This window comes from Crocodylus porosus, unplaced genomic scaffold, assembly GCF_001723895.1.
Source record: "Crocodylus porosus isolate Cpor-Errol unplaced genomic scaffold, CroPor_comp1, whole genome shotgun sequence".
NCBI classification, from domain to species: Eukaryota; Metazoa; Chordata; order Crocodylia; family Crocodylidae; genus Crocodylus; species Crocodylus porosus.
In genome coordinates this window covers 222,586,198-222,612,888 of record NW_017728886.1, presented here as the reverse complement: position 1 = coordinate 222,612,888, position 26,691 = coordinate 222,586,198, and positions in this window count along the sequence as shown.

Genomic DNA, 26,691 nt, shown 5'->3' with positions numbered 1-26,691 from the left:
TTTTGATCAGTGAAAAAGTCAGGAAAGTGAACCCACTGTTTTCAATTCTCTCTGAAGCTAGTTGCCCAACCTCAAAAACCTAGGAACGGGCATCCTTCACCTCCTGGTCACTGGTGTTGTGTTATGTTTAATTACCCTTCTCTTATTTATGTGCTGTAATGCCCTCCTACGCAAAGTCTGTGTATCCCCCTCCCCGAGCGCTGCACTATACCCCTGCATTAAAAATCCCAGTCCCCAAACACTTAATCACTTTTTATCTTCAAAATATAAAAAAACTCAGCCAAAACTTTGTTAAGTATTCTCAAAGGGGGAAGTTGTTGGTGTCACTGGGCATAACCCCAGGTAACTCAGAGGGATAGAAAACCACGAGTGTCGATAAAGCCCCTCTGCTCTAGGCCCAGGAGAGCCAGCCCCCCACCCCTTCCCCAACCTTTGTAATCTCCTGTAATACTGGAAAACAGAATGAATAGCAAACTAAAACTGTTATCTGTAAAATGCAAGGGCACCGCTCAGAGAGAGAAGGGAGGAGGGAAAGGGGAAGGGGGGGGCGGGCAGCTAGTAAAAAACTACTGCAGAAAATGACCAGGGTATAAATATACGCTGTTGCGGGGCTAGGGGCGCAACATTTGAGACCATACAGTCTCCCTGCGCCTTTTACTTGAGCTCAGATAAACTCTGTCTACTTTTCCCCCCGGTGTGTTTATTTGGCGCGACATACACTGGGCAACGAACCCAATTGTTGCCTCCCTTGGGCACCTTGTGCCAGCAACAGTATCAGGAGATATGAAGAAACATGGCCCAGTATTTAGAGCAGCATCCTAGCAACTTCATAGCACTCAACTTCAGATCTCCCATCTTGTGTAGGCACTCTGTCTGACACTGGGAAAGTCATGTCAATCAGGGAAGCACTATGGTACAGTGTCTAGAGCTTTGGACTTTGAACTTTAGTGACTTACACTCTATTCCTGGCTCTGCCACTGACCTGCTGACTAACCTTTGACAACTCAGTTGGGGATGATGATACTGACTTCCTGTCTTAGGTGGTTTAAAATTAGTTGAAATAAAGCAATAGCTGTCTGTCTATAAAATGGGTAAAATTGTGTTTCTCTGCCTATGAAAGGTTCATGTTAAGATAAATACATAAGCAACTAGATGATGGGTCCATAAAAGCCACTATGAGTGATAAATAAATATTCAACCCAGAATATTGAATTGTTATGGAAGGATTTTGGCAGTCCTACAAGTAAGTTTGTTTTTAGCATGTATTCATTAGCTAGTCTTTGAAGATGCTTGCATTCTTAACTTTGTGGTTCAGTTTCTTTTGGGAGATCTGTAGCAGGGCTGGTATAACCATACAGGCAGCACAAGTGGCCACCTAGAGTGGTACATTGTAGGGAGTGGCAAAAATGGTACTCTGGCTGGGCTTGCAGACCAGTTGGTCATCAAAGCATCCTACAGTGCACCACTTCAGCCCCAGTCATAGCCCCTCTTGAACTCTGTCTGGCCACTCTGGCCCTGACTGCAGGACCCTACTACTGCCCAGAGGTGCCAGGCCCCAGCTAGCTGCTCCCCACCTATTAATTGCTTTGCATGGTGACTTGCCAGCCATTTTGTGCTTGCCACTCATCTGAGACCAACATCAGAGCCTGCATCCTATGAACACTGCCAACCACCAAAAACCTCCAGGACCCATTGGTCCCATGAAGGACCTTCAGTCACCCACACACCCATACAGAAACCTTCAGAAATCTTTGGGCCTCCAGAACCTCCATACCTCACACACCCATCCTCCACAATGGTCCCTCAGTTCAGTGAATCCAGTGCCCTGAACAAGCATGACAGCAGCTGGAGCAATGGCTTGGTGGCTGATCTCACTGCCATCTGGGGTAAGTTCAAGAATCTGGGTGCTCGTGTCAAGCCACTGAAAAAAGACAGTCTTCCAGTGGATTGCCAAGGAAATGGCAGCCTGGTGTCATGACCATGTCAAGACGCAATGCCAGTTCAAATGCAAAATACTGAGGCAGCAGTTTGTGAAGACATAGAGCAACAACCATATATTGAGTGCATGCAGGGTCACATGCACTCTCTGCAAGAAACTCTTCTGCATCTTCGGGCACAATGATATGGTCAGGTCCAAAATGCAGTGGACATCATAGCCTATGCCATTATCTAGGAGTTCAACAAGGACTTTGATGCCATCATGGTCAAGGACATGCAGCTTTCTCAAGCCTGCACAGTGACATGAGTGATGAGCCAGATGTGTCACTCCCAGTCCATTCTGCCCAGCTGGCCATCTGTTAGAGGCATGTGGATTCTGAAGTGAACCCAGCCTCAGATGATGAGTGCCTGGACCTCGCTACCACCCATGTACTGTGTTCAGCATCCCAGCCAGTCATCTTCTCATGCCAACATAATGCCCCAGAATACCCAATCTGTGGCAGGACAGAACCCAGGGATGGTAAATGCAGGTGAACATAACAGATGGGCTTGGGGCACAATGTCTGGGAAATGCCTCATTGTGTGCCACTCTCGTCATCTCCTGTGCAACTGTTTGGCCCCATGGTACGCAAAGGGGGCAATTAGTGGAATTGGCATTGTTTTGGAGGGATGCTTTTAACAGTCACTGTTCAGTGTTTAATTATCATTGTGTTTTGGGTCCCACTTCAGGCAGGCAGTGAGCAATGCCATTTAAGTGCCCACTTAACCTCTCCACTACCCCTCTACTCAAAACACTGTCCCTTTAGTGCAGAGAGATGGTAACGCCCTGGCCTCATGCCCAGAATTTTAGAGAAGGTGCCGGTCCTGGCTTCATGCCCAGCCACTAAGTTTTCTACCTCCCATTTGTTCAGTTTCACTAGCTTCTCAACTTGGCCTCCTGCCTCAAAGTAGCAGAAGTGACCTTTGGCCCCCAGTAAACAACACATTAGGGATAGATAAAGATGTTTTAATACAGGTGAAGCATTTTGAGTGAGTGAACAAAGTAGTGAGAAATAAAATAGCTCTTAAATTATCAGGTCTGCCCTTGGACAACTGGAGCAGACCACTGTGGGAGTTCAGGTTCTCCTGTAAGAAGCCGTAGCATTGGCTGCACAATTCTGGACCCCTCCCAGTGCTGATCATTTGTACTGTCCCAGATTCCTCTAAGTATGTATTGATCATATTGACCCGAACTCCTCTAAATGCTGATTTATGCTGGGCCTGAAAGTCATCCAGGCTCCCTCTCGTCCCTCATCCTGGCAAACTCTGTTTGTAAAGTCCAAGGTTGTTTCACAGTGGGAAAGGACAGATCAGAGGGTTGGCTGGGAACTCTGAGTCCATGCAGGTTGGGGGAGGAAGGAGATGGCAGCAGACCCTCCCCACTAAAATATTCCTTCAGTGCACAACATCCAGCTGGTATAGTTGTAATCACTTCATAATGGTGGCCTGCTAATCCCGTCAAGGGAGAAGCAGGTGGAAGAGAGAGATACTTGCTCCCTTTGCATTCACAAAACATGAACTTTCAATGGTGCCTTGCCCGCAGACTTTGTGATTTATAGGCTGACAGCTATATTGGAGGCAGCACCCCCTATTGCCTTGCTTCCCAGTCCCCAAATACAGGGTGACAGTAGTGGCTAGTGAGGTACACCAGTGGGCATTCCCTAACATGCCCTGGTGACCTACCATAGCATGCCCACCCTCTCCATGAGCCAAAGTCAAGATCACTTGTCAAGATCACTTGTCTGTCATGCAGCAATGAACAGGCAATCCCTCCACTGTGGGGTCAAATGGAGTAGGGTGACATTGGCTAAGGGGCCGGTATCCTGTGGTTATACACAAGGGGCATTATGGGATCCCAGGACAACAGACCATACTCAGACTGCCCCATCCTCAATCAGTCTGCTGTGTTTTATGACCCGCATCAGAGTTAGGGGCCCTGGCTGTACCCCCTGGCTGTTTGCCTTGAGGCTTCTCAAGCATAGTTCCCATTTCTGGGTCCCTAGGAAGCACAGGAGAAAGCAAACTTACCATGGTGAGAGTTTGCAGGGTGAACTTTGTTGGAAGAGTTCTTCAAGCTAACAGTGAGCAAAACAATAAATAAGAGTTCATCCTACTCTACTTCCAGGCCAGATACCTGCAAATGGCAGCAATGGTAGCTCTGGACTAGATAATGGGCCAAGGACACAGTCAGAGACTGGTACCCAGAAAGCATCCAGGCAAAGGAGGACTCCTGCCCACACAAAGATGGTCATGCAGGCTGTTGTGGCAGAGTGCACTCACTCCTGGGTTGTGGAGACCACACAATGGAGGGAAGAAGAGACAGTGTACTGCAATCAGTGCTTGGCCATGGCCAGGCATGGGTTCAAGGAGTTCTGGCGCACCACTGTGTGACTTGTCAGTTGACATAAGGAAGCCAAGGAGCACTACACAGCCACTGCTGAGTACAAACAGGACCTGTTTGAGGGACAGTGTGGACTGAGCAGAAGTCAATGGACCATCTCGTATCTGCCTTGAGCCTGCAGACAGGAGAGAATCCTTGGTGCTCTCCATGTCATCTAGCAAGTTAACCTTTAAGCAGGACTGTCCAGTGACCCCTGGGGGTACATGCTGGGGGTATACACAGTAGCTCCTTGTGACAGATGGAATAATTACACCCGAGACATCAGATGGAAGGACCCGAGAGCCTGAACAATCATCCAGGAGTGGCTGCCACCACCTGGGGACATGCTGTGTGCTCAGGTCATGCTGTATGCTGAGGCCACGCAGGGCCCACAGTCTGCTTGCATTCACAGGGGAGTAATGGGCCTCAGGAAACCTTTCAGTGTTTATTGATTATTTAAAACATTGCATTTATTTCCACTGTTACATTTGTTTCGTTGTTTATGCTTTTCCATGTTTCTTGTGTTCTGTTTAATACAAGTTCTTTCCTTTGCATGACTTGTGGCTGTGGAGTTAAGAAAAAAATGCTGGTTAGGGAGGAGCTCTAAACAGACAATGAAAAGTGATCTCCCTTCCCTGTCAGTCTCCCTCCCCCTCCCTCACACTGAGAACTGGCATTAGTTTTGGGAAGGGGCACTTTTTACAGTCACTATAGCCATCATTATGTTTTGTGTCCCACTTCAGTTAGGCAGTGACTGATGCTGTTGAAGTTAATTGCCCACTTAATGCAGCAGCCATCCCCCAGCCAAAAACACAATATCCGTACTACAAAGGGATAGGGACCCAGCATGCCTGGCTTCATGCCCAGTGCTTGAGATAAAGCATCTCATCACCTTCCTCCCCTCCCCCAGCCACAGCTTTTGAGCACTGCTCAGAACTTGTCTGAACATTTACTTCCCTCCAACATGCCCTGCACTGCTCCCATCATTGCTGCCTTTCCATGCTGGAGATAACTACATGAGGGCATGAGTTCAGTTGAGGTATATTACATCATTCTATGATTCACTGCCCTCGACCTGGAGTCTACAAAAGTGGTCAGCCAAAGTACTGCACACACACAATACCAGACAACCAGCCACTACTTACAAATGTGCAAGCATAACACCTCCAGGAAATGGGGGCTGCTTCACCTCCCATGGCAGGGACAGGGTCTAAAACAAAAGCTGCCCCCTGGTCTTGCAGATGCTGCGCAGCATCCATGCAGAGACCACCAGGGTCTGTTGCACTCTGGCATCACTGCATGCCCTCAGGTACCTCCAGCAAGCCTTCAGATAGCTGGAAAACACACTTCATAGACATCCTGTAGTTGCTGAATTTGTAATTGAACAGTTTCTTCAGGGCAGCCAGGGCTCCAATGAATGACTACCAGCCAGGGGGGCAGTGGATAGGTGGGGTCCCCTATTTATAGTGGCAGTACAGACACTTCTTCAACCTGCATGTCAAGCAAGACAGGAGCAAACTTTTCGCTACATCATCTGAAGCAAGAGGGAGCTTCTAAATATCTTGACAACATACGGCCTGTCAGACCAGCTTGCCTTTACATACATAAATTGGTAACCCATGCTTCAGTTACTTGAAGCACATTTGAGTAGTAGCTTTTCTGACTGATGAACTCCCGGAGCCATCAGTGGCTCCATCACAGTTGCAGAACTCCAGGCTGGCAAACTCTGCCAACCCATGGGAGGTTGTGGACGAGTGCATGATTTGTGGGTCACCCCTTCTCTGAAGCACTGTTAATGTATGCTCAGGTGATCACAAGTAGAGGGCTACACCCCTTGCTATGGATTAAGGCAAAAATCCCCATAATCCATACCAATCTGGCCATGAAGTAAAATTTCTTTATGACTCTGAATATGGTTATCAGTTTAACCCTGAGTAGAGGGACAAGGCCCTCTAGCCAGGAAATTCTGGGTTAGATCCCAGCAGGAGCATTGGCACACCCTAGTCAGTCTCCAGCCTTTGCTGTAGCTAATATCCAATCCCTCTGGTGAAGGCTTAAAACCATCCTGACACACGTAGCAGAAGGAGGAATGGGAGGAGGGCTGGGGGGAAGGGGAGGAAGGGGGAATAACCAGTAAGCCCCGGAAGCATAGGAAATATCCATGGTAAAACATAGATACAGCTATGCCTATATTATCCCTGACCAGTGGCTTTTTTACCTGTTCTTGAATACCTCGTCATGGAGCTTCACTAGTTAGTCTATTCTACTGCCTCGCTGTGAGGACATTTTTCCAAATATCCAATCTAAACTTACTTTGCTGCAACTTCAAGACATTGGTTCACATCCTCCTCTCTGCAGAAAACCATAACCAAGAAGCACCACCAAGCAACGAGTGCTTTACACAGTACTGGCAGTCAGGGGAATCTACAGACTCTTGACCAGAACCAGGTATGTCGGCATATGTACTCACTCAAAGTACCTGCTCATGGAACAGCCATTCTTTAAACCCACTGTGACATGTGGACATGCCAATCCCATGACTTCTCTATTATGGCAAAAGTCACATCAGAACCAGTCCCACAACAAATGTGAGGTCTTCTTATAGCCTAAGGCTCATTGTGTTGTTAGTCAGGACATTGCCTCTTGAAAATTAGAGGACCTCATCAGTTTCAATGCTGCTAATAGGATAGTACTGGGAGTGATTGATATAGGATGTTTTAATTGCCTATCTTATGTGGGAGGCAATATTTTGATCACCAGACCAAGCCATTACATATAGCTCACACTGTTTTTGTAACCATTTCTATGTGAGGATTAGCATATCATAAGACAAAAGTTATAATAAGACAATACATAGAATCCCTGTCACTGATTTCAGCTGCAGTGGGAAGGTGACCTGCACAGCTCAAACATCCAGTACTGCTCATTAGAGGTGCAACAGTATACTAAGCAGACAAGGTTCTTTGGGTAAGCCTGATATCTTTTATTAGACCAACTCAAATAGTTGGAAAAATTCTTCTTAGCAAGCTTCTGGGTTTACATACCCTTTGTCAAGCTGAGGAAGAATTTTTCCAACTATTGAGTTAGTCTAATAAAAGATACCAGATTCACCCAAAGAACCTTGTCTGCTTATGTTCTTAGACCAACATGGCTACAACCTACACCACAGTGTATACTAGAGAATTTCCTTAATGGTAGCCAGACAAACCAAGTATGCTTGCAGATATACATTGGTAGAAAATTCTGCCAAGACAAAGAAACAATTTAACAACTTAATGCTGCCACGTATATCAGCAGCAGTAGCATAACTGAAACACTGAAGTTCAATATTAAACAGCTTTTACTAGCCAGATATGAGGAAATTATTAAGGTTACTTTGAACAAATGAGTATTGCCCTTCCTTGCTGGAGATTTTCTTCCCTCTCATATTCACCTTATCTAGTGGAATTACACCTGATTCCTTTAAATCAAAATAAGTTTTGTGAATATACTATTTCATCCATTTTGAAGGAGGAAGAAAAAAAGTTCTACTATCCTTATTCGCATGTATTAAATTATACAAGTGTAGCAAGGATTTACTTGTTTTAGCTTCAGGCCTATCCACTTTCTTAGCTTTTCCTCAGATTATCATCTTTCTGCCTTGCTCTTCATCCTTTAATTCTCCAGCCCTCAGTATCTTTAGGTGAGTGATGCAATTTATCCATTTGTTTAAGCCAGCAAGAATTCATGTGTCCTAGAATTAAAGTTCAAGAGTGAACTGAGAAAGTCTTCCATCACAAGCTCCTGCTAATCCTTGCCCTTTGCCCTCAGGGTTTGTACTCTTTCACCAAATTACTCTTGAGTTTTAATACTTCTCTTTGTTTCTATCTCATATCATCAGGGGATATCCATCCTCTTTTACAGATGTTGTCTGTAATTTGTCCATAACACAAAACAGCTGTCTTTCCTTTTTTCTATATTCTCACTGTTGGCATCCTCCCCTGGGTATTCCCTCCTGTTTTTACTATCTTCACAGTGGCTTCAGCGGAACAGCCATAGACTGCCTTATGTCTCCTAGCAAGCCTGGTTCCTGATCAAATCTTCTATCCCACGACCCTTGTAGTTTCAGGGTATGGACAGATCTATTTGGAGCCATTTCAAACGAGAAATGTTTTGACAGTTGTTACCTGTGGACAAGTCAGGAATGATACAAATGTAACAAAGCCACTCAGCTTTAACATTACTTCATCCAGTGTTGAAAAGCTGATGCTTTGCTTAGAAGTTTCCCCAGATCAGAGGAAACCAGCAATCATGGATGCCTTTGGATACCTAAGTACTTCTTTTGGATCTGGAACCTGAATGCTTCCACACATGCAAACACGTTTGTGCACACAGATTAGTTATTTGTAAGCACAATAGTCATGTGAACCTATCTTAGCAGTAAATGGATAAAAGTCAAACAACATCCTTCCTTTATCTAGTACAATCAATGTTTTGTTCAGAGCTTAAATCTTTTAGCTACCAGACTGGGTTCCTCAAGGGAGATCAACAAAACAATGAGCAATTTGAGGATCTTTGGTGAGTTTAGGTATGAAACTGTGATGAAGCTACTGAGACATGCTAAAATCATCCAAGCTCTAGGTATGCCCAGTGGAGGCATAACTCAAAATGTTGGCACTATGGATAGAGATGACAAGTGCTTATTTCCTTGCACAGTGGCTGTTGTTGCAGCAGTGATGGTATAGGCTTCCTGAGTGCTGCCATTTTGGCATCTCCTCTGAATTGTTGCCAAGGGCTGGTGCCATGATCACCCTCTCCCCTAGTTACACTATTGGGGCTCAGAATTAACAGAGAGCCCAGGGAAAATCTTATACATCTAAAAGGGGAGGCAGGGGTTTTGAGACTGACATTCTTCAGCTAACTTACCTAAAGGGAAACTTAAATAGAGTGTAAACATCTAAGTCCTTTTGTGGGTCTGGGGAAAAAAAAGTTCTCACACAGTAAATATACAAATGTCTACACTTAAATTAGATTTTTGTAAGCATAGCAGGAACGTTAACTACAGCTAGCAGTAGAATTGAGTCACTTGCCTTTGAAAATGTGGTCTTTCATTTTCTTAAAAGCTATTTATGTGAACTGCATGTATTTCAACTGTACATATGACACTATTGTCAGGCAGTGAACATATTGCTTTTTGAGGAAGTGTATAAAGCAGATAGCATAAGGTTGCATCTTTCCTAGATATGTGAAAATCTATTGTGCTGTGTATACAATTTCCAATAGCAATGAGATGACTACGCAAGTAAACTATTTATGCTTGTGATATAATGCAATGGTTATTGTAGATCCCAACCTTAGAGTATCTGAAATGCTGGCCCAGGGGAATGCTGCAGGCAGCAAGGTGATGCACGATTTTCTAAATGCAAGGGCTTTCAGGACAATTGCTTAAATAAAACAAAATAGGCTCAATATTGTGAATTGCTTTACTATTTTGAAGCACTGCAATTTATTACCAGTATATTCAGATCTTATTACCAATACACTGTGATTGTCTAGGAAAACTTTTGTATCTGCACTATCACAGAAATACTGTTCTTTGTACATTATTTATGAGAGATGTGGTGGCAAGAAGTGAACAAAAGCTATCTAGCTACATATCCAGAGACAAAAGGTCAATCTTTGCTCTGAACTGGAGTCAATGCCCTCACTGAGGATGAATTTATGGTCATTTGGTCCAAATCAGTTGCATGTGATGCTAGCCACATTGCTCCTTTATCTGTGATTGATTCTAGAAACAGGTGCTAGATTAAGCATATTAACCCATTGCATTACTTGTACAGTCACGAGACACTGTTTTTTAAAGAAAAACTTCCCATCCCTGCAATAGTTCACAATTCAAAACAAATTCTCCTGCACCTGATTTGTTCAGCAAATCTTAGCTCACAAATAGCCAGTTACTATTATTAGGACATCTCCAACATGTGGCAAATGGCTGTTTTTATAATGACCATCCAAGACTTTCGCTGTTTGTTATTCATGAAGAAAAGCGAAATGCAAAGAAAAGGACATTGTATCTGGGTCAAATTTGGTTAGTTACCTCTTCAGTTGTAGGCAGTCTGTGGAAATTGTTTTCAGACTGAACAGAAGAGAACTGCTCAGATCTCAAACATATTTTTCACTTAACTATCTTAAAAAAAGGAAAAGAAAAGCACAACTGCCCTACTCTGCAGTAGCAAGGATTCTCTTCAATGGATGCATCTACAATAAATTAATCCTGATGTCATTGTCTACACATGTGTTTAAGCACAGTAATTTACTGCATTGCTGGATACCACTTGTATCTGACAGGACTATCTGGCAGCACAGTAAATTAGTCTACTGCACCCTATTTGCTGTGCATGTGTAGACTGTAATGCTATACCACACAGCAAATTAGTCTGCCACATAGTAAAGCATCTCATACAGACACACACAATATGTAGGGAATGTGTCTGCAGTGGAGAACAGGGGCTTTTATATCACGAGAGTTCTGCAGGGACAGACATCTCTTAATCCCACAGATAGTTCCATATAAATCCTACTTCTCTTTATGGCCACAGCTATTTCTGGTAGGCCACAAAATATGGATAGCGCTAATAACAGGGGCATGTAGTTGCTGTATTTACCTGAATCCAAAATGACTGAATTTAAGATGACTCCCCAGTAATTAGGTTCTATACATGGGAGATTATAAATGTATTATTTTCCATGTAAAGAATCTAATTAGTGGAAGGTCACTTTACAGTCATCCCCTTCCCTGCTGTAGCATGGAAAGCAGTGGCAGAGGGTGAGGGGCCAGACCCCTGCCCTTTGTTCCCTAGCCCCTTATCCCCCTGTGCCTGTGCCTGTCTCCCTTCCTCTTGTCCATCTTGCCCACTGGCTGCCACCTACCATGTGGGCACCTGCCCTCTGCTGACTGCACCCTTCCCTCAGCTTTCCTCTCCATCCCCGTGCCTGTCCCTGACTCCCTGCCTCTCCCACCACCTGCTCCCCCCTTCAGCCTGCCCCCTCACACCTTGCCCCCATGCCTGTGCCTGAACCCCACCCATTCCTCCTGTGCCTGCCCCCGCCCCACGTTCCCTGACCTCCCATATTTCACTTATCTTCTCTGCTGCACCGGTGGCCCTGGGACAGTCACCTCTTGCCAGTACCAGCAGCCCCAGCTCAGCCAGGGAGAAGCTCCTGCCTGGACCAGATAAGGACTGAAAAGACTAGAGCAGAAGGTAAGGTGGGGGGAAGGGAGAAGGCTGTGCCATGTCCTTTGTGCTTCCCTTGAGCTGCACACATGGGTCTGTCCCTTCCTGCAGCACCCCATGGTCTCTCCTGCGCTCCCTGATTGTGAGCTCCCTCCTTTGCCAAACAAGCCATCTTGGCGCAGGACTGGCAATGACTTATCTTTGACTTCATCCCCAAACCTGCGGCCAAAGCCAGAGCTAAGCCAATGTCTGCCCCAGACCACTATTCAAATCCAAGACAAAGTTTCTTCCCCCACCTCCATGGTGACTGGGGGAAGAAACCTGGTTGTGGATTCAACTAAATCTTTGTTTCTCTTTCTGCTTCGCTTTCCCCAGTTTTTCCTGCTTTCTCTGCACTCATTGTCAAGAAGTGAGCCCTTTATTTCAGGTCTGTCTTGTTTCTTTTTTTTACCATAGACCAACTTTCTTTACTCAGGTACTGAACGATCATTTCTCACCTTTACTAAATAAGTGATAGGACTTGTTCTGACTTATACTTTTCCTCCTAGAATTTTCTTTTGTAGCTTCATGTAGCCTAGTGCAACTGAGCTGCCAGGCTACAGATTACCTTAGTTATCCTTGGATCCTGACTCACACATTATACTTCCCTTTTGACACCTCTGTCACTCTGATGCAGAATCTGATTTCTGCTTATTTTTCAGTTTTTTTCCTTCTTGAAGATGTCTGAGCCTCTTGTGCCCCTCAACATGTCTGATGTTTTTTATCTTCTCTTTCTGAACAGAAGCAGTTGGCACATACAAATACAGGAACACTTTATCCAACACAAACATAAAGACTCTCTATCGTCTCCTGTGGGTACTTTTCACAAATGTTTTTGAAATATCTAATGTCCAAATCAGTGCATTATTTACAGAACTTGCTTTTTACTGCCTATCTAGCCCATAGATGAGTTAATTTAAACTAACAGCTCTAGAAGCCACATTAACCTTTATTTCACCAGTTTTGCATACATTTTATCTTTCTAAAGCATATGTCTATATGCTGACAAGCTAGCTTTATACTTGTATAAAATGGAGTAGTTTAAAAGCAAGTTCTAGATTTTAAGAAAAGGATCTTTTGTGTCTGCACAAATCTATATGGTCAAATGCTTGAGTGTGAATTTCTACATACATAACTCAAAGGCAAAAACATTCTATAAATCATTAGGTAACTGCTATATTTGTGCCAACAATTAAATTTTAGGCATACAATACATGTTCAATTACTTATGAGTACAAAACGTTTCCTCAAAACCAGATTGAGGCACATAAATCAAGCCTTATATGTAAAAGTTATGGGGGTCAGAAGGCCCACTTATGGACTTAAAATTAGTCACATAATTTTATGTGTCCTATTTAGTGCTTGATGAATTGAATACTAAATAAACAATTCACTAAGAGGCATTCTGTCAGGGATGAAACCTATCAACACCCTTCGTTTTGCCCCAAATGGGCAGAGAATGTAAGACAAATTAGCCCAAGTACATTAGTTAAAGTGAATGAAATCCAGGTGTGGAGAGTTTTGATCAGTAGTAAATTGACCTTAGTTTGCTTTTTTAAGTCTGCTTGAACTAAAATAAAATAAAGCGAATTTCTTTCTGAATAAGAGCACTCACATGAGATATTTTTTAACTGCATTTTTTATCTTGCCTCCCATTGGTGGTTCAGAATTTCCTATTGGAAAATGACAGTATAATGAACCTGTTTGTTTCCCCAGGGACAAGTAGCAACGCCACATACTGCACGTCTGTGCTCATTTGAATGTGGCGTAAAAGCGCATTCTCCTGCACATAGGGACCTACCTGAACATTTTTCTTTTGAATCATCCTGAGTTTTCAAGAAGCCCTGTCTGTATTCTTGGTTGATTGCTCCCATAGCCAAAGAGCTGGAGTTTCTTTAGGGTCTTCAGCTCTGGCCAGACCTTGCATATATGACTCTAGAAGCCATACCGCCACGGCAGACTCACCAGGCAAAATATAGAATGATTGGAGATCCTGGAATTAGAGAGAGCTGGGAGCCTGAAAGCCCAGGTGCTGTAGCTCTAACTGGACTTTTGTTTCTGGCATTGCAGCAAGGAGTTTAGAAGTGCTAAGGCCCCTGTATAAAATCAGGGCTACTGGAGTTTTTAAGCTACCCATTTTAGGTCTGGGACTCAAAGCTTGGAAGTCCTGGGATAAGAACACAGGGTGAGATCTATAGGGTAGTAAAAGTGATCAGACAATCTCTTTTACAGACAGATGCAGGACCAGAAGAACTTATTTTTAAAACTACATTTTTAAAAAAGAAATTTTATGCCCACTGGAAATTCTACTTTTCAGGTCTCTGAGTATCTTTATATTAATAGGCATGCTTTCAGACACCCTTCCACAGAAGCCTCACACACCTATAAATTACCAAGATATTGGCAGTAAGTCATATTTAGGAACGTTTTTCAGTTCTGAAATGTTTACCAGAATGAGATATTCCCTATGATTAAAATAAGGATTCCTGCTAGGATTGGTAATATGGAAGAAACTTTTTGTGTTTGGCTACTGTAGGATAAATTTCTGTAGTTTTGAATTCACCCTTTGCTTACAAAAGATCAAAAGAAATCTTTTCTAATGAGCAAGAACCTTTGATATGCCCAATATCCCATGAATGCAAATTGGGATAAAATTTGTGGATCAGGAACTTAATTAAAAATGCTGTAACTGGTAATTGTTGTAAGGATGTTGAATTAGAGGAATGTCATGATGTCCCTCATACTAATGATGGGTTTTCACATATGAACCCAGTGCCCTGTACAGAATATAAATGAATGTTCTACAATTATATAGACTTGATTGCCAGACATTAACTGACCCTGGAGAGTTGCTAAGGCAGCCTGTGTGATGCTGGTAAGCAAAATGCTGACCTTTCTGCCATGTAAACTTTTATTCCTTCTTAGCAGAGTCCTACTCAGTTCAGCTTAGTTTGCTATGCTGTTGTACAGTATGGATTAGTTATATTCATCTTCTATCCTAGAATTCGCTCCCTTTTCTCCTCTAATGAACTGTTTCTTTAATATCTGTGAAACAACTCTAATTTGTAATTGTGGATTTTTTGCAGAGGATGCTTGTTTTCATGTACACCCCCAGAACAAAAATTTTAAGTGATCCAAATCCTCATTTCACTACAGATGTATAAACTGAGTAATTTCACATCAGCATAAAAAGGTATAAGCAAACACAGAAAGGGATCATCTCTATATATTTGCATCTCAAAAGAGGCAGAACTAGGAGATGGGTATGGATTTGAACCAGAGCACCTAAAATGTATTTATGTACCCACTTAACCATTGGATTCATTTTGTGGATCTGGTCTTCTGACCATATATAAGAATCATAAAGCCATTTGATATGACATAATAGAGATACTGGCGGAGGATGTGGCAAATGAAATGGAAATGTAAAAGACCAGGAAGTCTAGGTTTATGGCAAATACTACATTCAGTCTATTTTATAAAAGGTTTTGCTACTGTAATACTATATACATATATTAAATATGCTTCTGGTATGTAAGGCTACTGGTGGTCCTTCACTATCCATCTGGCTGACCAGCAAGAAGTACTTTTTCATCTGAATTTAGCTGCTTGCTTCTCACAAGAGCTATCTTTTCATAGATGTGCGACTAGCCTCTGCCACCTGGGGGTTTGAAATAGTTCTGTTTTGGCATCGCATTTGTAGTGGCATCCCTACTTTGTCCTTAGCTCCAGTCTCACTGGAGTCATGGGAAATCTTCTATGTTTTGTACCATTACATTTCAATTTGGACTTACATCCTTACATCGACTTGGTTTATGTTACTTTTTGTACCACTTCTTCCAAAGTTGACTCTTAGGTTAAATCTTTTAGAATTAGTTTAATTTCTTTTTTCCCTTAGGATAGTTAACACAGGAAGTCTCACTGGAGAAGCCCTATAGAATTTAATGGGAAAAAACCCGTTTCTTTTTCTTGTCTTTTCTATTACCCATGCACACCCAGACACCCAGGTTAGGGACAGACTTTCAAAATGCCTGAGCCTGAATTGATTCAATTTTTGCAGGTTACTATAACCTGACTAGGTTGAATCAGTTTGCAACCCTACAGACATTCCCTCTGAACAAAGAAATGCAGCCACATGCCTCCAATGGTTCAGGCTAGAAGTCAGAGGACACTAGGGCAGCCCTCCGTTTCTTTCCACAAGGCTGAGTTGAGGTGTGTGTGTGTGTAGAGTGTGGGGAAGGGTGACCAGGCCCCAGAAGGACCTCTGATTAAGGAGTGATTTAAACCGCTACCCTGCCTGTACAATCCCAGGCAAGAGGCGGGAGTGTTGCCAGACACCAGCCCCCAGCTAGCACTCTGAGGCAAAGGGGTTGTGTACATTGCATGCTACTGTTGATGACACTTTTCAATCTCCCTCTCCCTGCTTCTTCATACTGTGTATATCAGCCCATCAGCAAAACAAAATCCTCTCTCATTAGTTCAAACTCTTCTTAAACAGATTTTTCCAAGGAAGAAATTTAGGAACATTACCAGCTGACCTGTTGTTTAGCTCCAAAAAGTCCTAAGCAGACACTGTTCTGTCTGCCTATCCCAGTGAAATTGGAGGCACACACACAGACACTCCATGGCATTAGCTAGCATACCACATGCCAAAGTTTCATGGGGCTGGGGTCCTTGCTGCTGTGAGAGATGTGAGGAAGGGAGTGGGGGATCCCTGCTTGAGCAGCAAGTAATGTGTGTAGGGGGTGGGGAATGGGGGGCGGCGGGGAGAAGCCAGGGACCCCTCTGTGCCTTCAGTCTCAGCCAGAGCTCCGGCTAGGGAACAGAGGGGCAGGGCCAGCCCTGCTCTCTGGAGCAGACAGCCCAGCCCAGCCCAGGGCTGAAAAGTATTTGGGATGCTGGGGGGGCTCTGATTTTACTTAAACCAGAAACGGGTCTGGGACAGACATTGCATAAAGTGGTTTGACTCAAATCAGTGAGGTCTGATACTACATTCAGCTAGGTTTATCTTAAATTAGTCTCAGCCATTTTGAAATTGGTTTATGTGCACTGAGCTTATGTTCTGCTACAAAGCTAAACCAATTTCTGATCACTTAAACTGGTTTATGTGTAATGTCTGTCCCTAGCCCAGACACCCTATCAAATTCAGGAGATAATTCTATTCTTGCTATAGATTTCTCCAGGGTTATTAAAATAAATCTCTGCTAACAAAAGTGTCTTAATAAAGCTCTTAAGGCACTTTTAAAACCCCTGTGCTCTGATAAACTGTGCAAAGGGAACTTAAGTTGACTAATGAAGCAGCTGAAAACTAGAAGTAAATTTTCAGCCAGAAATGGTACAACTAGCCATAGTTTAGCTTTTTCTGGTATCCATTGCTTCAGAGGCATTCAAAAATGGTTGGAAGCAGGGAGAAATGAATTGTGGTAATTGTGTGAAGAAGCCACTGAAAGAAAGTATCTGTTGGTATAAATTAGAACATCCTTTATATTTTTATGTAAGTTCCAACCACTAGAGAATGAGAGTGTGTAGAAATGATATGAATAATCTATTTCATCTTTCCCTCTACTCTCTACCCTATCCAGGAGTGCTCCGGCACATTGAAGGATATATTTCTTTAAGTTTGAAAAGGAATTTAATTCATCTTTATGTTCTCACAGACTTTTAAAAAAAGCATACTATTGGTTTCATCCCCATTAAGGTCTAGAGATGTATTTCAAAGAGGTAGGGATTTATTTTCCCTCCTGTATATCTGGAACAATCGTGTATATAATTTGAGGATTCTGACAAGTTAAACTTGCTCTTGAATGACTGACCTTTAAAATGAGAACAGTTCATCTGGTTACATTTTGGATTTGAAGCGACTCTAGGACACAGTTTAACTGTGAGGGACATACCCTAAGGGATGCAGTGGGGAGTTAGCATTGATTCAATGATAAAAAAAGAACTCTTGTAAACAGTAAGATGCAATTCTCTAATGGACTTTTTTTACAAAATAAATAATACAGAAAAATGCATGACTATACTTACTAATTTGATGATTGTTTAAAAGCTTCGTGTCATGATATTTTGGTATTTATAATACTTTTCTATTTATTATATTTACTTATTGATAGTCAATCAACAAAAATTATAAAAGATATCAGTATATCCACAATAATTTTCAGTAGTGTAATAAGGGTTGTGACAGCACTGAGCAGGGCATCAGCTTAGAACTATGAGGGGGTGTGAAAATGTTTCTCTTTTTAGAGTCCATGATATAGTACAAGCTGGGCAGGCATAGGGAGGGGTGGTTGGGGAGAGTGGGGCAAAAGCATAATGGCGCTCTTGCTTACAGGGAGTGTTTTCCACAGCAGGTGCAGCTCTGTACCCATTGGAGGAGGGAGGGAAGAGGAGCAATGAAGACACCAGGGGTGGCTTTTGGGGAGCCCGTACATTAGAACTGCTGCAGTCATCCTATAGTACTACATCAGCAACTGCAGCAGTAGCAGCAGCTTCCATAGTTTTGAGAGCCGCGGCAGGTAAAGCATGCATCCCCTCTGTCCTCCTCCCCCCCCCACACACACACTATAGTTTCCAGCATTTGGCATAATAGCCCACACCAATCCCACCATGAATGCTAAAGAAGCTCACAGTGCCTCTGCTAGATGTACTTGAAAATGAAACTACTGCCAGCTTTTGACAAATTACAGCCAAAATATACATTAATAAAAGAAATAAAACTCTGAATGCTGCTGGGATTTAACTGTCTGTAGCAGGAGATTAACTACTCTGCATTTATAAGTTAACATACTTACAAACCTACAGAACAGGTTAGTTCTCAGTAGTGCTGGACAGGAAACAAGGATTCTGTTTCATGAAAAGTTTTTAGAATCCGGGACCTTTAAATCATTTTTCTTCTTAGATGGAAAAACCCATAAGGAAGATCCTGAGCAGCCCCAAAGTATCCAAGAATTTAGGGTTTTCATGTAGGCTTTGGGAGGCCCTGTCTCTAGTCCCTTCTCCACCTAACCAGGACAGAGAGGTTAATTAGTAGGGCTGTGCAAAACAGCAGTTTCATTTTGACTTCCATTTCACTCTTTTGAAGGGACAGTGTTTTGTTTCATCATTTCATTTGGTTTTGAAGCACTGTTCTTTTTCATTTTCTTGAAACCTGCTTTGCTGTTTTGACGTGTTTTGATGTTTTGCCCATAGGTTATAATGGGAAATCATGACAATGCCTGAGCCTTTGTCATTTCTTGCCTGTTTCAGATGAAAATTGCAGGGATAGTAGCTTTTTCTGAGGGCATGAAGCCTGCCAGGTTTCAAGGAGATAGGTGCAGAGGTTTCTGGAAAACTGTACCTCAAACTGTTCAAAGCAAAACACCTGACACTTGCCAGCAGTGTCATCCTCCTGTCATCTGGTGTGCAGATCCAGGGGCCCGCACCCCTGGGAGGGCTGTGGGGCTGTGCCAGACTCATCCTGGAGGTGCGGGTCCCTAGATCTGTGCACCTGATGACAGGAGGCTGCTGCTGCCCAGCTCCAGGGAAGACTGATGCTGCCGCCAGTCCCAGGTGGCAGAAGCAGCCTTCTGTCATCCAGAACGTAGATCTGGGAACTCACACCCCTGGAAGGAGTCTGGTAAAGCTCAGCAGCCTTCCTGGGGGTGGAAGTCCCTGGATCTGCATGCCAGATGAGCGGAGGCTGTCTCTGCTACCTGGGACTGGCTGTGGGCATGGGGTGTGCAGAACACTGGGGAAGATTGCTGCTGCCACCGGTCCCAGACAGCAGCTGCAGCCTCCTGTCATCTGGTGTGCAGATCCAGGGGCTTGCACTCCTGGGAGGAGTCCAGCACAGCCCGGCAGCCCTCCCAGGAGTGTGAGCCCCTAGATCTGCGTGCTAGATAACAGAAGGCTGCCTCTGCCACCTGGGACCAGCGCTGAAGCCAAGTAAGCCTGGCTTCAAAACGCAAAATGTTGCTCGTACCTGATCATGTTCCAAATGTGGTGGAAAAAGCTTGTATTGTCTTCAGTGCAGCTAAGAATCACCTGCCTGGGAGCTCTTAACTGAAACCCAAGCTTTGAATTTTCTCTTGGTGGTTCTGCCACAGGTTTGTTGGATGATGCCCTTGGGTGATGCTGAGCTAATCACTTCATCATTCTGCCCATAGTTTTGCCATATATAAACTAGGGATAATGATACTGACTTGCCTTGTAAAGCTCGATATGACAGGTAAATTTTATTAATCATCTCTATCAATGGTTAGAACAATGAAATAGGGCTATTCAGACCAAAAAAAGCAGTAGTACATTGTGCCTGCCTTGCTTCAAAGATCTGTTCACACTCTGCTTTGGCATGGGCGCCTGGTGATGAACGCAGAGAAGCGTTGTGCAACCTCTGGCTGGGGCCTCAGTCACCACAGGAAGTACCCCAGAACTCTCCTGCTACATCTTTGAATGTAGCCTCAGTGGTGGGGTCTCCCGTTGGAGGTCCCATGAGGTTGGTTGATCCTCCTTCTGGATATTCGCGAGGCTCCCCTCCCTTACACCCCTTCTATACTCCAGCCTTAGACAGACTGCCTGATGTTAATGCGGCTTGCCCTCCAGTCTTGATGATCTTTTCCTATTGCATTTTCTTGGGTGTCCAATCTTATTTTCTTGTTATTATCAGGCTTTGGGTTTGTTAATGTTTGTCCCTCCTCTGGACCTTCCACTCCACTCAGCGCTAGTTGACGTCTTATTCCTGCGAGCGGCCTTTGTGGCTCATTTTGTCCCCTGGACCTCAAGGCTAAAGGTTACTGCTCAAAGTAAGAATGAAAAAGAACAAAATGAAAGACCATTTTGGTACACTGGTAGGGAGAAACACAAAGGTGGGACACAAACAAAGAAAAAAAAAAAAAGAGGGCAGTTGATGAAGAGGAAGATCAGTCCTCTTTCTCTCCTTGCCCTGGAGCCTGCACCTAGCTATGTCCCCTGATGCTGCTCCCTTCTCTATCTCTGGTGGGAGTTCCCTTTGCTCCTCTCCTATTGTCCGGTGCAGCCAGAGCCCGGAGTATGGAGCCACCTTCACTCCCGATGCTCTCGCTGCTTGTTCCCGGGCAGCATTCCTTTTCTCACTCTGATGCTGCCTGTGAGGGCTTTGGGCAGCTGTTGCTGTCTGGGTCATTCCTTCCCAATCCGGACTTCCCTCTGCTTGCTGGCTTCAGCTGTATATGAGCATGGCTGATGAACCACGTGGGCTTTTTCCCTTGGCGTTGTTCTGCCAGAACCTGGTGACCTGAAGTAGGTAAATAGTTTTCGCTTTTGGGATCTCCCCTCTGGGTTTGTATTGGCCCTGAGCTTATACCCCTTGGACACACACATTCCTCATTGGCTTAATAGTATTAGCTCCCAGTGAGAGCAGTGGCAAAGCTCATATTGATTGATAATGGAACAAAAATTAAGCTATCACTGAATCCTTTTGAAAATCTCATATTTCAAAAAACGCTGAGATCCAGTACTTTATGATGATATCAAGCAGTGTTATCACGTAGCATGAATTCAAAGAAAAGGGACAAGATAATCCTTAATTGACTACCTGTGGCCATCCAGTGGCTTCATGAGAAAGATAAACAAGGTTTAAATCGTAACATTTCTAAGTTCAGCTTCAACTAGAACAAACTCTTCTGTCCCCTCCATAAAATCCAGTCTTGTACTACTAAAGATAATATGGTTAATTTTCAATCAAGTTAGTAGGAGTAAGAATAGACCCAATAATGCATTGACTTTCCAGTCACATACACATTGTAAATTAAGAGCTCAGTCTAGCAATCCTAATTTAAACAAGTAGCCTCTTTGGTTGAGTTAGCCTAACAAGGCCAATGGGTTTATTGCGTACAAAGTACCAGGTTTTTGGAACAAAGGATTTATTTGGCAATAACTTTTATTCGACCAACTGTAGAGCTGGGAGAAGTGTTAAGCAAACTTTTGGGCACATGTAACGCCCTTCCATATGGCATCTTTCCCAGCTAAACAGTTGGTTCACTAAAAGATACTACCAAACAAATCCTGCTTCTTGCATATTAGTTGGATCTCCATAGCTATATCAGTATCAACACAGAATTTTAAAGGTATGCAGGTATCTCAATAAGTAGATGGGCAAGCATTGCTTTTGAAAACTCCATCTGGATATCTAAATCCTACTGATTTAAATTGAAGTTGGAAGCCTAGAACTTTGAAAAAGACTACTTGGTCTTTATCTGCTTGTTTAGTCACCCAGGTACCTTTGAAAATCTGGCCCTATGCATTTAAGCAAGAGATGCAACAGTACACCTGAGTAGAAGAGTGATACTATTTATTTTAAAAAATACGTTTGTGAGTCCTTTGTTTTCATAGCTATTTTCAGACAGATACATGTTATTTTCATTATCCATGTGAATTAGTATTGAAATTCAATACAATGGCCCTCTCCAAAGCATTGAGATCACCCAGTCCTGAACTCTCTTCTAAAAGAATGTCAGGGCATGAATTAAATGTTCTAATTTGTTTTAATAGCTGTAAAAGGCTGGATGCAAGTAGGCTTTGTACTGTTTTATGACTAATATGGGAAACTGGCCAAGGCGAGTTGTGAAAGGTTAGAATGACTTTGATAGCTTCGGTGTTGAACCATGGCAAAGAATATCAATGTGACAGACAGGTGCATGCCAGGTGTTTATTTTATGGAGACAGTACCTCATCCTTAAAAAAAGAGAGAAATAAAATGAAAATGAAAATGAAAATTTCAATCAAATTTACTGATCAAAACTGCTGACCTTTAGTTTGCAAAGGGAATGTTTCCATTTTTTGCTACATTTTGTAAACAGTAACTTTCTAGGTATTCAACAAGATCTGTCACTGGTGAACATGAACACCAAGCTGTGATTGAATTAATTTTGATTTTGATTTAATTTGACATGTCGGGGGCCTTGTCTCAACATGTGTTACTGTGTAATCATTTAGCTAATGTCAGTAGAATCCAGAAAGCAATTTTATACCTCTAGTAAAACCTTGACTATGCAATAGAATTTAAGCAGTGGTGCAATTATTTCATTTTGGTTTTAGTGATGAATTAAAACTGACAAAGGAGAAAGAAAATTAACAAACTTTGAAATGGAAGCATGTACAGTGTAATGGATTAATCTCTAAATTCACCTGCCATCTTTCCATTTCTGCAATAAACAGAGTGAGAAAGAACTAATGAAGTAAGATGAACCCAAAGCTTCCACAAGATACCAGAACAATTGTGTCATCTTTAAAGATATGCCCATCTTTCCAGTATAATTTCATCTAGAAGAGTTTAGTACTTAGTTACAAAAATTCCCTGTAGGCTTAAATTTTGATGTACAAGGACCTAAACCTAAAGTTTAACCATCGTATAACTGGGGCAGACAACTGGGGCAGCTGGCCAGGATCCAACTTGAGTGATGAGAGAAAAATGTATCAGCTACTACCGCAGTTGCACAATGGCATGATGGCAGTCAGAAATCTGCTGCCCTGGGCTCCTAGGTGCTTTGTTATGCCTCTGAACTGTGTGATTAATTAGAAAGCAAGAGAAAATACTCACTATACTGTTTTTGGATCACTGCTGCTGTTTTCAAACTTCTTTAGATTACTTATATCAATGTATATAGTGACTTGAGGTTAACATACAGCTTGGCCTCTTATGTTGACATCCATATCCATGTGTAAGGGAGAAGAGAAGGTGGTGGGCCCCGAGGAACCCCACCTAGATGCCCCCGAGAATACCCCATGCGCCCAGGCTCAAAAAGCGCGGTGGGAACTTACCCTTTACAGGGACACAGCAGAAGGGAGCGTCAGAGAGGCCCAGAGAAGATTAAAAGGGGCACTGGAGCTGGCCCAGGAGGGGGCGGATCCGGAAGGAGAGGGCGGAGGAGTCGACGCTGGCGGGAGCGCTCTCCGGCGGATCCGAGCTGCTTGGAGGCGTGGCCAGACTTTCTGGGGTAAGCAGGGCCCCCCAGCGGGGCTCGGGACCCAGGGCATCAGGCCCAACAAGGCCAAAGAAGGCTAAAGGCCACAGGGAGCAGCCAGGACCCTGTACGGGCCGGAGACGTAGGGGACGGCAACAGGGCAGATGCCAGGACGCAGCAGTCGCCGGTATACGTGTTTGTTTTTTAATTTCCCTTCGGGTGATATGGGCGGAGCAGCCTGTTCCAGAGTAAAAAGGGGGAATTCCCCACCCTTCAGCAGATGGGGGAGCACCGGGGTCGGTGGTTGAGAATTGAAGCTGGCGGCACACCCCAGGTGCCCTCGGCCATGGGTTTTTTTGTCAGCTGCACCTTGTTTTCCTTTTTGCTTTCCTGGAACTTCATAAACGAATGACCGATCTGGTTGGACGGTTGCACCCGGTGGATCGGGCGAGGGTGTAGGGGTGGAGGAGCCCTCATCAACCTGGGACCCCGGAGTGAAGGAGTCTCATTTCTGGACTGTATACACCGGACCAACTGAACCTATCTGAATCATTATCAAAGTCGTGGCAGGTGAGACAGGCATACACGAACATCCACCCAGCAGTGAGTTACTCCTTAGACCTCCAGTGGGCGGTCCTGAGACGGGGAGGCAGTACGTACCGCGGCTAAATATTCACTCCCCTACAAAGTGATGCATTGGCCGGGAACACGGCAGTGGCTTCCTAGGCCAGATTAAACGTCCAAATGGAGCACCCAATGGGACTAGCAGGGGCAGAACCCTGGCAGCAAGCCATAAATTTACATCCACCCAGCGGTGAGTCACTCCTTTGACCTCCAGTGGGCAGTCCTGAGACGGGGAGGTGGTATGTACCACGGCTAAAGATTCATTCCCCTACACTATGAAGTGTGCTGGGATGGAGTGTCACCTTCTAAAGTCCTCACTTTGGCTAGAAAAAATAATACTTTTTGTAGACTCCCTCCTTCTAAACCAGGTCCCATTTTTATTTCTCTCTCTGGCCACAGGCACATTTTCTATTCTCAGTTTGTTACGTTTGCTGTTGTGATTCAGGGAAACTATTCCATATAGAAAGAACACCCTTGATATTTTCTTATTTATTAACCATACATGTTGATGACCTAATGAGCTTTTATTTATGGTTTTGAAATCCAGAGTATTGAATAGAGTTCCTGTTTTAAAGGTCAATCATCTTTCAACTGGAAGGAACACTTATAGAAAGGCCTGAACAGATATATCTATATCCTTTTACTTGATACATTTTACGGTAGTTTATGGAGGTACAGGTTTCCCTCACGTTATGCAGGTTCTGTATGTGCAAGTTTGCTCTTCTGTGATGACCCTTTTTATATAAAAAATTAAGTATATGAGAGGTAAATTCACTCATATGTGTTCAGTGTGGTGATAGTGCCCTGTGCTTGTGTGTGCTGTATGCTGTTTATGAATACCAAAATTGTCTTGTAAAAGTAGTAGAAATGGGTCTGGGGATTGGTACAGTTGAGGTCTTGGAATGTATCCCTATTCATTACATTGTAAAGTGGGTTCCCTTTATGTAAATTTTAGTTATATGCTGTTTTCCAGGAACACATGTACAGCATAAAGTGAGGGAAGCCTGTAAATGCCAAGGGGCCCAACTTTCTAATCTCTCCTCTGGGACCAAAGGTAGCTTCTATATTGCAGTCCAAGGGCCCAAGGCCTTAAAGCAGGCTTCACAAGATTATGCTTGGTTATGAACATTCTTACATTCAGTCACAGGGTTTTTTCCTAGCTTATGTTATTTTATAATTTTTTATGGTTTCATTACCTTTCAGATAGAGAAGCAACATGGTAAATATTATACAGATTACAGTTTGATTTATTGTTCACCTTTCCAAACAGATTCAGGGAATAAAGAAGTTTCATGATCAGTGAAAGAATAATGAAGAACACAGGTTTCAAAAGAAAAATGAAAACACTAGACAAAGATTATAAACTATGGCTTTTAACAGGTTATTAAGTTCCTAGTAACTTTTAGTTTCCACATAATTAAATGTACATATAAAGTGCAATTTTTATGAATTTTAGTCAGATGCATTATAATTTTAGATATCCATTTTACAAATATAATTTAACTTCCCATTATTACTATACTGTGGCATCCACTGAGTGGTTGATTGGCATTTCAATCAATATAAGATTATTTTAAAGAGTAATTTTATTGGTGTCCATGGACCCAAGAGGAATTTTCACTATACTCAGATTGGCTTGTATTTTCTGCTTTAACCGGTATCCTCTTCAGTTGAAAGAGTGAGAGAGAGAGAGAAAAAGCTAGCTTAAACTGAAATGTTAGTACTTATGGATATTATTTTTTCCTTGGGTTGTTTTATTTTAATTCTTGATTAACTAAAGTATTTGAATCAAAATTCATTGCCTGCTAATGGTAACAGTTGATAGTTTTTCATCTAAAACAACAGCACTTTGCCTTCGAGCAAGCTGCACATTTTAATTACGTATCATTCTGGCAATTCAAATTATGAACAACAAGAATAAATCAGACTGCTGCTTAGGAGAGATGTTGTCATTCCCTTATAAAAAAATGCACATTTGTTATTTTTGAACAGGAAATAATTGTGTCAATCATAATGATCAACTCTTATGATAACCTGCACTCCTTAATAGGCTGTTGGTGTGAGTAGGCTTATGGAAAGCATATTAATGTGCCATTCTAGATCTGGATAGCTTCATATTTGTGGTTATGGGGTTGTTAGAAAGATCACAAGTACTGTGGTTCTATTGTTTCCCTTGCTTGACCTACTTCCAAAATTGTAGATGATGCCACCTTGCTTGTTGTTATTAATCCAGAAAGGTAAACCGTGGAAAAAGGGGTCATTCTATAATTAAGTTCTACAGTATCTGGAAATAATGCATTTTAAATACATTCTTAAGAGAGGAGGAAACAAGGTGAAAACACATCAAGTTATGACTGAGTTGAAAAATCCCTTTTAATATCATCCCTATTCTAAAGCCTACAAAGGATGGAGGACAGGATTCACCTCCAAGGAGGATTATTCTGCACTGGTCCGGTCCTGCAGGGACCAAACCAGGAAAGCCAAGGCTGCAACTGAACTCCAACTAGCTTCAAGCATCAAGGAGAACAAAAAGTCC